We start from the raw sequence: 13,854 nt of genomic DNA, 5'->3' as shown, positions 1-13,854 counted from the left end.
AGCTTTTAGAGGTAGCTGGTGGTTCAATAGTTAGAATGCTGGGACTGAAGTTAAAAGACTTAAGTTCAAATGCCACAGACACTAGTTGTGAGATCCTGGGCATGTCATTTAACCTATATTCACCTTAATCCACTAGAGAAGGAAATGGCAAACCTCTGCAGTATTTTTACCAAGAAAACCCCATGGACAGCATAGCCCATGGGATCATGAAGAGTAGGATATGACAAAACAACTGAACAACAGCAAAAATCTTCAAGGATTGTTATCAAATGCCAGCACAGAATAGTGGGAGGAGCCCTTTTCCAAGCATACAGTCCAATCGGTAATTAGTGTTAAGTGCTCGGTTGTCTGACCTCAGTGCATCAACTCAGAGTTTCAGCCCTTTACATATTCTTATGATATGCCAGGAAATATTCTAAGCAAGGGGGATATGAAGGCACCTGAGAAATAGTCCTCATCCTCAGAAAGCTTACATTTTAAGCATTAAGAGAAGAGGGGGAGGAAAGAAATAGAAAAGAAAGCACTTATCTTTAGTAACTGACTTTGTCTTATCTCTGTATATAATGTATTAGAAGGATGCTAGATGTTGCATCAGATTAATAATATTTTAATCCCAGTTCTGTCACTTATGAATTGCATAGTCTTCAACAAGTCATATTCTCTTTGGTGTCCTCAATTTCTTCATTTGTAAAACAAGGGATTGGACTGCAATAATTACCAAAGGTCACTTAATAATCCTCTGATGGACATCTACTAGATGAGGTTTCAAAGTCCCTTCTGATCCCAAGAATAGGGGGAAACATTAAGAATTTTCTAAGGAAATAGTTGCATAGCTAGAAATATTGACAAATGGTTGGATAAATAGATGATAGACATACAGATATATGTAAATATCCCCATCTGAACACATAGATCCAGACATAGATCAATACTGGGTCTCACTGATCAATTAGGAAACACTGAACAAGTAGCCATCCATTTGTGTACTGTGCTAGATGCTGAAGTGATTGTTCTGAGTTTGAAAATATTTTTTATCACCCTAGGGAGATGATTTCCATTGATATCATAAGTATCCCTAATGATTTAGTATCCCTAATGATTTACATTCATGCTTGGACTCCAAAGATTCACCCTTATTGCAAAATGGGAAAACCAATATTGGTTAATCTATTATATAAGGTAAAAAAGTGTCAGCTGAAGGAAAGCAATTAAGAATATCAAAGGTGATGAGAAAGGTTTAAGAAAAATGGATTCAAATACGATTTCATGACATTTAAAGAGTCAAGATAAGATTAATAAAGACAAAATAACTGGGTGTCTTCCAAAACAGATATTGAAAGAAGAGGGTTTTTTTTCACTTGAGGGACTAAACTGTCCAGAGAGAACAGGGAAAGATGAGAACCAATTATCTCTATACTTCTCTAGTTAACTAGGTTAACTACCCCACCCACCTACCCATATTTGTGAGCTTTTAATTCCTTATGCTTTATTTTCCCTGCTAAGATGTGGCCTTTGGCCATTTACATCTCTAATTGGCAAATGACTGTGGGTTAAAATTAATGGGAAGACTTCTTTCTTAAGGGAAACAAACCTCGAAGCTGCCTTAAAGCTTCTAGACTGCATTTGGCTAAAATGTTTTCTTCAATTCACTCCAACATTGGCTTATTTGTACTTATTAGAACTGTCTTAAGAGTGATAAAGACCTCTGTCCAACATGACTCTCTTGGAAGTCCATGACTTCCTTTCTTTGATGCTCACCCTGAGTTACCATAGTGAAAGTAAAATGCAATTAGAGAATTACCTGGACAGCCATGTGTATGCTAATACCACCCCCGATTGAGGAGAAGGTGGACAAATTGTGCTTCCTGGGACTTTTATCCATCAACATGAAAGACAAATTAGGTGAACAGAATGGCTTAGCTATAGGCAATGCAAGACTTCAGTGAACTTTACAACATCTAATGGAACTAATGGTGTTTTGTAAAAGCTCACTAGTCCTGGTTTCTCTTACATTTTCTCGAGCTTAGATACTAAATCATAAATTGTCCTGCAAAAATACAAAGTCTTCTTTTTTTGCCTTTTCACACAGTTTTTTTTTTTTTTTTTTTTTTCAGATCTGCATTAGACTGCAAAAGAAAGCCATAAGCACAAGCCCTCTCCAAAAATGAATTATGGGAATTGAGTGAAGCAAAAAAGTTTGGAGGATCATCCAGTAAATGTTATAACTAGGAAAGGGCCTGAAATTTAGAAGGCATGGCCAATATTTACACTTCTTCTGCAAATTAGAGGCAAGTTATAGAGGGCTAGAACTGAGCAGATGCACTTGGATAATCTAGCACGTGAGGCTAATTGCCAATTGGACAATTCTCTGTTTCCACATGTTTGGAGGATGAACCTACTTAACTATTCTGTGCAGGCTCAATTGGTGGGTGTGGACAAAGAAGGGGCAGTGACATGAGTGGGAAGAGGAAATTGATTCATTGTCCTGGCAGTGGAGAGAGAGGAAGGAGGTGTGGAGATTGCTAGATCTAATCCCCTGACTGGGACTGCAAAAGACGGAGAATAAAGATTTTTAATTATCCTGACTCCGGCTAATTCTAAAAGATCCAGGGTCCCAACAGCAAGTGATTTTAGTGCTCAGTTAGTAATAATAATTAGCCATAATAAGAAGCTAAAAGGAGTGTTCTTCTCCCCATGCTGTGCCCATGAGTGAGTTCCTCACCAACCTACCCCATTTTGCTCCTTTGCTTCTACTATGGAGTCTACAAAATAGCCCCAAAGTATCCTACCATTTCTATCTCCATCCTTCCCAAATGAATTCATCATTCAAAGTTTATTTGAGAACATATTTTATAAAGATTGCTCTAGCTACCAAAATTGCAATGAGATGTTCTTTTGTATTGCAGAAGAGAAAATGAGAACTTGTGTGATTACACTGGGTGTAATTATTAGAACTTTCCAGGAAGGAGCATGTCAGAACTGACTCACACATGCTTACTAGAGCTTATTGTGGGAGGAAGGAGGAAAGGATAGCTTATATATTATATATTATCTGTGGTAAGTGGAAAATAATTAACAGGGGAAGAATAAGAATTAAGAGATATTGGGAAATTAAGCCTTTTCTATGGAACAGGGAATTTTTTCTTTGAACTTGAAGAAAACCAGGATGTAGATAATTCTAGGCATATGAGAGAGCTAATGTAAATGCAAGCAAAGAAACAAATGTGATTGAAGAATGTTGAGTTTGATAATTCTGAAATTTAGGTATGATGTTCCTCTGAGTTGTCATTTTAGGGTCTCCTTTGGGGGTAATCAGTGAATTCTTTCAATGGCTATTTTACCCTTTGATTCTAGGACATTTGAAAAGTTTTCCTTGATGATTTCCTGGAAGATGGTTTTCAGGAAGTCCAATAATTCTTAGATTGTATCTCTTAGATCTAATTTCCAGCTAACTTGTTTTTCCAATGAGGTATTTTACATTTTCTTCTATTTTTTTTTTGTTTTATTTGACTGATTCTTGAAATCTCATAGAGTCATTCACTTTCATTTGTACAAAGTTTTAGTGAAATTTTTTAGTGAATTATTTTCTTCAGTTAGATCTCTTTTTTTGTTGTTTCCTTTTGCATTTGGCCAATTGAACTTTTAAATGGGATGTTTTCTTCATTGCTTTTTTTTTTTCCATTTCACAAATTTTGTTTTTCAACAAATTGGTTTCTTTTTATATCTATTTTGTAGGGAGTCATATGCTTTTCCCATTTCATCAAATCTAATTTTTTTTTTCTTTTCCATATCCTCTTGCAAAAATCCCATTCCTTTTCCTTTTTTCCTCTAACTCTCTTTTAAGATCCTTTCTGAATTCTTCCAAGAGTCTTAAAATGGAGAACAACTCATATCACCCTTTGGAGCTTCATCTGGAGCTGTTTTGCCTTTAGAATCTTCAGGATTTTAGATCTATTCTCTTCCACCAAAAAAAAAACTGTCTATGGTGAGCATTCTTTTTGCTTTTTTGCTCATTTTTTTAAAGGTTGAGGTCTACTCTTATGGCAAAAGGGCAAAGAAACATCACTTTAGTTTGACCTCAGGTCAGTGTTGCTGACTGATTTGTGATGGTGGGTAGGTGTGGCCAGGTTCCGTTTTGGAGAGATTCTAGGGTTCAGAGGCTCACAATTTCCCTTTTGTATTTGCATTGAGTGTCTTACAGCAAATCTGCTGAACCACTGGCTTGTAACCAGGACAGAGTACCCTAAGAGCCTCACAGAAGATTCTCTAGCACTCTGAAGCCACAACACCCTATATCCCCAGATGTCTCAGATAGAGACATGTCTATAAGGGGTTTGAATGCCAACTGAGAACTTTGTATTTGATTCTAGTGATGATAGGTAGCTACTAGGATATATTGAATAGAGTGATGATATTGTTAGATCTGCTTTTTAGGAAAAAAGGAAGAAGAAGAAGAAAGAGGAAGAGAAGAAGAAATTACCCTAATAATGGACAATTATCTACTGAGTATCTGTGACATAAGCTCTGAAGGAATATTTATCTCCATTTCACAGATAAGAAATATGTGAATCAGGAAAAAGGAATGCATCACACAATTAGAAAATGTCGATATTGAGGTCCAAATTGCAAGTGGACTTGCAATTCTACTATAAATATTCTACTATAAATATTCTACTATGCTATATTTCTACTATAAATATTATTCATAATAAGAGCTAATATTTACATGAAACATAGAAATGTTTAATTTTGCAAAATTTTGAAGACTTGCAAAGCATTTTACATGCATTAACTCATTGGACTTTAAAAACACTTCTATAAAGTAAGTGCTATTATCATCCTCACTTTACAGCAAAGGAACTTCAAGTCAAGAAAAGTTAAGGTACTGCTGAAAACCCATAAGCTCATAATTATCTAAGAAGAAATTTGAACCCAGATCCTTCTACATCCAAATTAAACATTTTATCTGATGATGATGATAATGTTGATGATTGTGTTGATAAGGATGGTTGTGATGATGACAGTGATGATGATGATGATGATGATGATGATGATGATAATGGTGATGATGGTAATGATGATTATGATTATGATGGTGATGATGGTGGTGGTGGTGATGATGATGAGAAAGATGTTAGCTAATTTTCATCTAGCATTTTAAAATTATTATGTTTCTAACAATGGAGGTGGTTCTACACTGTAACTAGAAACATGGGCTCAAAATTCGGTAAGAACTATAAGAACATGTGGACTTAAGTAACATAATAACATTGATCAACTGGAAAAGTTTCCTCCTCACTTGAGAATAGGGTTATATCAAACATCCCTTGTGTCATCATCTGGAATCCATTTTTCAGCTATATCCTTGAAAAACAATTCAAAGACAAGAAAACTGACATTTTTTCTGAGCACCTGTTGTAGTTCAGAGAAGTTACGGCTGTGTTTGCCACAGTCTATCTCTGAACTATTGTCTAGTCGATTATTACTCCCTCTTCGTATCTGACATGGACTTATTTCTGTTCTTCGAGAACTAAATAGAGGGAAGAAAGCTACATATAATGTTCAAAGTCCAGAGTAAAAATCCTGGTTCAAGATTGGCTACTTATGTGTGGTATTTTGTAGAAATGACATTTCCCTCTGTGAGGGTTTCTTTGTCTGTAAAATGAAAAGATTTCACTGAATAAAGTCCCTTCCAGCTATAGCTCAACGATCCTATGAACCTTCCACAGATTCTCAACTTCTAAAATCTTCTATTTCAGACCATGTACCCCAGTTTCCTGTATAAATAAGACCTCCCTAACTATAATCTCAATGAGGAGGGGTAGGTGCTGTGTGATGAAACAGGATCCCTCCCTTTTATACCAAACATGTCCTTGTTGCTGAGAAAACTGCTTTGATGCTATATGCTCCAAAGCTGACCTAAAGCAAAGAACAATGACTCATGAAATCCAAGACCATTCTGCATTCCCAAATCATACTATAACCTGAAGACCAGCAGGCTTAAGCTTCCCTCACAATGCATTTTATCATACTTCTTCCCTGTTCTTATGGTGAACGGAAAATAACAACAGTCTTGTTTTCAAATCTTGCCTGTGAGGATTTACTATCCATGTAACATGGGATAAGTCACTTCATTTTGATGGACCTCAGAGTTCCTATATGTAAAACAAGGGAGTAGACTCTGGATCTAAAATATTCAAGAGCTATGGAGAAAGCATATACTCTGTAGTCAAAGAACCCGAGCTCAAATCAAGCTACTAGAATGGCCTGAGGGGAACTCCATTTTGGAATTAGCCCAAATAAGGTTCTACAATAGAAAGACAAATACTAGTTAGGTGACTTTCAACAAATCATTTTACCTGTCTAGACCTCAGTTATCTAAAATGAAGAGGTTAGTCTTTAAGTTATCTTTCATCACTTAAGCCAGGATCAAGGAAAGGGATAGATCCTGGCCTTATAATTAAGATACTGGTGAGCTACCCTAGCCCAGAGGTGTTAGTCCTGCCCTATATAAGAATAGGAGAAGAGTTACCTCTACTTCCTCCATAATGCTCTCTCACATGACTCAGGTCACCTCACATATATTTATCCTTAAGTGACCCAATGCAAGGTTCTATTGCTTTCAACATTGCTTATTTCTGTCTGCTTCTTCTGTGATGTCCCTTTAAGTGCTAACATGAAGAGAAAAATACTATCTACAGAGGAATCATCTGGTGCTTCTGCATCCACTGCTATAAGAAGGCACCCTAGTGAGTTAAAACATCGCATCAGTTAAGAGCTCTGCAATGTTAGATATGAGTAACTAAAAACAACATAATACATTATTTGGGTTGAATATTAAAATATTTTATGACCATATCTCTGCTCCCTTTTTTAAAAAATGTATGATTTTTATGATCATTTCCCTGACCAAACCTGTTCCCTTTGATTTCTATAATTGTAGGTGTTCCTAAGACAAAATTTCTTCTAGATTTATTTTGCAATAAAAGACCAATCACATTGTAATGGATGAGGGCCTAGTCATTGGAATAAGCAGAATTTATCCTTTCTAGTTCCAATATGCACGGATGATTTGCAAACCTGCTTCCCTAGGCTGTGTAAGCACATACAGGAATCCTCTATTTTGTGTCAGCTTAGTATATAGTGATGAAAAGCTATTTAAATGGCTAATGAGCCAGAATTGGGTGTGTATACAAAAGGTTCAAGGAGTGATCTCTTGCTTTCTTCCTTGACTGATTTCCAAGAAGAGAGATTGCTTTGGGGTCTTGGATGGGGGAGGAGCATTGGACCCAATCTCCTTGGGCACATGGTGCTTGTATATGTGAATTTTATATATGTCTTTTGACATTTTACTCATTTAAGATTATGATATATATATATATATATTATATATATATATATACACATATATATGTATATATATGTGTATATATGTATGTGTGCATATATGTGTATACACATATATGTATATATACATATGTATGTATATGTGTGTGTGTGTATATACATATATATATATATATCTCATAATCTTAAATGAGTAAAATGTCAAAAGACCAGGCTATGATATTAAGAGCTTCAAAAGCTCTTAAAGAGTAATCAGAGATCCAGCAACTGGGAATAGAGTGTGTTGGTAACTGAATCCAGTGAGAAGCCTGCCTTGAGAAGTAACTTGATTAGCTCAGGTCACCTGTGAATTGATCGAGCACTGAATCACCATATGATAGACATAAAAGAATAATTCATTCACTGATTATGAATCAGTCCCCAGAGGCAAATTTAGTAGGGATTCCCAAGACCAAGAGGTACTCCTCAGGCATATGTGTTTCAGTTTGTATTTCATATGTAAGTCTACTCTCCCTAGAAGAATAATGATTTTAAGAACGAAAGTACCTCATGGGGCAAGAGAGAAAGTAGAGGGGAAGGTATGCCCATTATTTTAAGTTAAAATCCACTCTCCTCAGGGACTAAACATGAGCAGCAAAGTAGAGTGTGCCCATGTTTGGATGGGTTTTGTAATATGTTTTTGTCCTTGCTATATAAATTTTCAGCAAATATCTCTCTATAAAAGCTAATCAATATTAACTGGCTAATTTATGTTGGTAGAATCTCAAGTAATGAACTGATATGGAGGAACCCAATCCCAACCGCAGTAACCATGAGAACAATAGGCATCCTCCTGTAATCCTGTTAGTCAAGTGAATCTTGGTAGAAACATCCCAGGAGAGTGATACAAGATGAAGACACTTACTAGTTGTGTAACCTTGATGATTAATTTCTCTGAGCCTCATTTTCTTCACCTACAAAATAAATGGTTTGAACCCAATTGATTTGAAGGTCTCTTCCAGCTCCAAATCTATGGAACCAAAGTATTCTGACCTATTCAGCCTTTCTCAATTTTCTGATATTTGACCCAGTAGTTTCTCTGACTCAATAGTTATGCTATTTCCCAAATCATAATGTGATTGCTCTCAGCAAGGACTGTCTCCTTTGTCTACATGTATTCCAAGCATTTAGCCCAGTGCTTCATATATAGTAATAAAATGCATATATTAATAAATGCTTTTCCATTCAATTTAAAATCTCTAATTCCTCTTTGATCTTCTCATCTAATTCATTTCCCACTTCTAACCAGGTGCCAAGTCCTATCAATTCTATTTCCAAAATGTTTCTCATCTGTCCTTGATTCCCCATTCCCATCCCCATTGCAATAATTCAGACCTTCATTTCCCTTCCTCTAGTTCATTATCTCACCAGCCTTTTAACAGGTCTTTTTGGCTCACACATGCCACATATCTAATCAAGTCTTGATCCTACAATCAAATTACTCTTTCAAAATCACACCTCTAATCATGTCACTTCCCTGCTCAATAAACTTTGATGGCTCTTTAAGCTACATTATTGGGCCACCTGATTTGACAGACTGGAAGTTATATTTTGAGGCAAAGAAACTCATATTTGCCAGCAGCAGTGGTAAATTACATCCTCAGGCTGTTGATGAGTGTCAGGGAATTTTCTGAGCTGGTAATTGGTAGCATGCTTTATTAGAGGCTGGCCCCTTAGTGTTTCTGAAGAAGATTAGATAGATAGATAGACAGACAGACAGAAGGATAGCTAGATAGCTAGATAGATAGATAGATAGATAGATAGATAGATAGATAGAAAGAAAGAAAGAAAGAAAGAAAGAAAGAAAGAAAGAAAGAAAGAAAGAAAGAAAGAAAGAAAGAAAGAAAGAAAGAAAGAAAGAAAGAAAGAAAGAAAGAGAAAGAAAGAAAGAAAGAAAGAAAGAAAGAAAGAAAGAAAGAAAGAAAGAAAGAAAGAAAGAGAAAGAAAGAAAGAAAGAAAGAAAGAAAGAAAGAAAGAAAGAAAGAAAGAAAGAAAGAAAGAAAGAAAGAAAGAAAGAAAGAAAGAAGCACAGCTGGATGGGTGGATAGATAGATAGATACATAGATAAATAGAGAGAGAGATAATAGAAAGATAGAAGACAGACAGACAGACAGATAGATAGATGGACAGATGGACAGAAAGACAGATAGATGGATGGATAGATAGATAGATGGACAGAAAGACAGAGATATATAGATAAATAGGTAGACGGACCAAAAAAATGGATGGATAAATAGATGGATAGCTAGATGGACAGAAAGACAGACAGATCAATAAATAGGTAGGTAGATAGACAGATGGACAGATAGACAGAAAGACAGAGACAGATAAATAATAGATAGGTAGATGGACAGATAGACAAATAGATGGATGGATAGATAGGCAGAACTATTACATGTAGATATAGATAATCAGAGTTTGAATTTCATGTGATGCAATTAATATTTGATTTGGATGAATATGTGAAGGCTGAGGCAATCTGAGGCCATGTGTATATTGATGCACTGTTCAGCCCCTTTCCCCAAGCTAATTAAGGGTGACATTTCAGGAATTCAGGTTCAAATCTCCAGAGATTTAAACATACTCCCTGGGAAATGTAACTATTTAGACTATGAATGGGATGACTAAAAAGTATCACAGTGAATAAAGGCAAATATTCCCAGAATGAGTGTATTTGGGAACTCTGAGGCATACTGAGTCCCCACATAGTAATTCTATTATTAGGGATCTGTGATGATAAAGTCCTGGGAGATATAGATTCTGAAGTTCATTATTCTAAACCCCCCTCCCATAGTCTCTGTGATAAATCAAAATGGATTTATTGTCTCCATTATATATTGGAAACTTTGCTAAATGATGAGATTACAAAGAGAATTCGTTCCTATCATCAAGGAATTTAAATTCTCCAAAAGATATTTATATAGATAGATATGGAGAAGATACATAGAAAGTAGAAACAAGATAACTTTGGAAAGGAAGGTATTGTCAGCAAAGGCTTTCTGCACAAGTTGAGGGCTGAAAAAGACTAGGGATTAAATGAAAGAAGGATGCAAGAAGAAGAATAAGTAAGACAAATATGGCTGCATTGTTGAGTGCTCAGAGAGAATCAAAGTATAAGGAGTCAGGAGAAGTGATCACATTATACATAGTTTTAAAATCCAAACCGTTTAATCCTAGAAGTAGGTACCAGTTTTTGTTTTGTTTTTAATACAATAACAGGGTGAAAACTGTGCTTTAGGAAAAGCTCTTAATTGAGTGAAGGATGAATTAGATCAATATAAAATTTAAAATATCAAGAGATGTTGCCAAGTGGACCTCAGGACAGAAAAAAAAAAAAAAAAAGAAAGAAAGAAATGAAGGTACTTTGAAAATTTTCAAAGTGGCTGCAGAGGCAACAAGACTGTTAGGCATCTATCAGATAGCAGTCAGTAACCAGCAGCCCAGAGCATATGATGAATCTTCAGTAGAGAAGACAAGAAAAGGGATAGCAGATCAGAGCACCCAGGAGGATCTTCCCTCCCCTATCCAAGTCTGTGATCCCTTAGCTGCAGAAGAAATTGGTTTCCCCAGGTGAAAACAAGAGAAACAATTTGCAAGTCAGAAGATGGTGGAGGTTAAGGCTTAGGGGAAGGGGAAAGAGGCAACAGAACATTGTGGAATTCACTATGGGGAAGTTGGAAGGTTGTGTTAGTTCCTTCCCAGGGTCAAGATCAACCCTAAGCCTTGGGATGGAGCAGGGCAGGAGAAAGAGTAAAAAAAGAAAAACAATATGAAAGACAGTGAACTAAAATCTGAACATATTCCCTGTCAAAGAAACTTAAGCAACAACTTATGACTCCTAAAAGAATTATGGAATCGTGGAATTTTAAATTTTGAGAGGACATCAGTAATCATATTATTCAACCTGGATGACAAAGGGATCCAATATAATATGTCTGACAAAAGGTCATTCACTCTTTGATCAGAGGCCTCCAATTAGGGGAAAGCCATCACCTCACAAAGTAGCCCATGCTACTCTCACAAGAGAATATTTGATACCTTTTATTGTTGTCAAATTTTTTAAGACCACTACATTCAGTTAGGGGACCCCATTGGGACCCAGAGTTTAAGAAGCTTTGATATATTGGATTGTATAATATATGTATATGATTATGTGTACATATATATATATATATATATATATATTATAGACATATCAATGGATCATATTGTGTATATTGTGTGACTGCACATTTCACAGTGGATAGAGTACTGGGCATGAAGTCAGGAAGATCTGAGTTAAATCCAGCCTCAGACACTTATTGATTGTGTGAACCTGGGCATGTCTTGTAACCTCTCTTTGCCTCAGTTTCCTTACCTGTAAAATAGAAATAATCATAATTACTTTACAAAGTTGTTATAAGGATCAAATGAAATAAAATTGCACTTAGCAAAGTGTCTGGTAAATAGAAAACATTCTACAAATGTTAGTTACGTGTGCATGTACAATATTATATAAATATATATATGTTATATAGCAAAGTGTCTGGTAAATAGAAAACATTCTACAAATGTTAGTTACGTGTGCATGTACAATATTATATAAATGTATATATATATATATATATATATATAATATATATATGTGTGTGTGTATATATATATATGTGTGTGTGTGTATATATATATATATATATATATATATATATATATATATATATATATATATATATACACACATGTATTGCAGGATACTCCAAAAGTCTTAGTGTAGCTTTTGGCTTTGATAGCTTTAAAACACACCGAGATGTTTTTAGAGCCCTTTGTCCCTTTGTGTATCTTTTAATAAAGCTAGACTGTGATTTTAAATGCATGTCTATATATGTGTATATGAATATATATGTTTGCATGTTTTTATATATCTATACATATATACAAATATATATACATTGGTATATTGTAGATGTGTATGAATACCTAGACATACATAAATATTATATATGCCCAATATATATATGATATACACTTGCATACATATATATATATGTATGCACACGCACATATACATGATGTGTATGTGAATGTCAGGTTAGTAAATGTCAGTTTGATTTATTGATGGGCTAAAATGAGGCCCTTTTGAGCCTAGTTTCCTTGGGGACTATTGATTTTTCAAAAGCAGAATCATGAACAGGAGCAGGAAAAAATAGATACCAAGGGTGTGACTTGACTGGTACTAATTAGAGAAAATCCAATGGCATGTGCAAAAGTGGAACAGAGAATTGAAGAAGTCATGACGAGTTTTTCCATTGGGAACATTCAAAGCATTCTTGAGGCATGAGAGGCATGTGGACAGCATGTCCGTGTCTGTCCGATGCAGACACTCACTCATTTGACGTGTCACAGCATTGTGTCCCTGCTTCATCCACACCCCCACTCCCGCTCCTTAATGTGCTTCCTGGTACATGTGTTTTGATGACAGAATAGCCCTAAGAGATGCTTTCTGAACAGCACTGAAGGTCATTAATAATGGGCCCCTTTGTCTCTTCCCCATAAAGAAGATCACATTCACTCAGTGTCTTACGGATAAGAACAATTGTGAAGATTACCTACGTGTGAACTGTTTGATGGCACAAGAAGTAGATCTTAGGATTTAGTCAAGAAAACAAGTTCAAATCCTGCCTTGGATAGTTACTTGCTGTGTAACTCTGGCCAAGTCATCTAAGTTCTGTGGATCTTAGTTCCCTAATCTGTAAAATGAGGATTGCAATAGCACCTTTTTTGCAGATTTCTTGTTAGGGTCAATTAAACCCTTTGGACAGTTGGTTGGCACCACGGTAGATGAAGCACTGAGTTTGAAGTTATGAAGATCATCTTTCTGAGTTCAAATCTGGCCATAGATGCATACTTGTATAGCCCTGGGCAAGACACATAATTCTGTTAGCCTCAGTTTCCTCACCTGTTAAATGAGCTGGAGAAGAAAATGGTCAACCACGCCAGTATCTTTGCCAAAAAAATTCCAAATGGGGTGGTGAAAGTTGGACTCGACTGAACAACAACAAAAGCCCTTTGCAAACTCTTAAGCACTATGTAAATACTATCTGTAAGTATCACTACTATCATTACTATCCATGAAGTTATAGAGAGGCCATATGGCAGAGTGATAGTATTAGAGACATCTGGGTTCAAATACTGTTTATCTCACCTTCTTGCCGTATGATGTTGGACAATTCTCTTAACAACTCTGAGTTCTATTATTTATAAAATGGGAATAATGATGTCTGTAAGGGTCAACTAGTCAGGGTTATCACAAAGGTTCTGTTCAGTCCAATTCTATTTGGCAATAACCTGCTGACAGCTGTACATTGGGAATATTGTTTTGTCACTTATGTAAGGGATAGATCGGAGAGAATGAATTTCTAATGAAATAATCATACGGCATTTACCCTTCTCCAGCCTCTGTGAGAGGTGCTGGGAAGAGGACACAAAATG

Source organism: Sminthopsis crassicaudata, chromosome 2 (genome assembly GCF_048593235.1).
Source record: "Sminthopsis crassicaudata isolate SCR6 chromosome 2, ASM4859323v1, whole genome shotgun sequence".
Classification (NCBI taxonomy): Eukaryota; Metazoa; Chordata; class Mammalia; order Dasyuromorphia; family Dasyuridae; genus Sminthopsis; species Sminthopsis crassicaudata.
The sequence above is the reverse complement of the archived record's forward strand: the minus strand, read 5'-3'. Positions refer to the sequence as shown.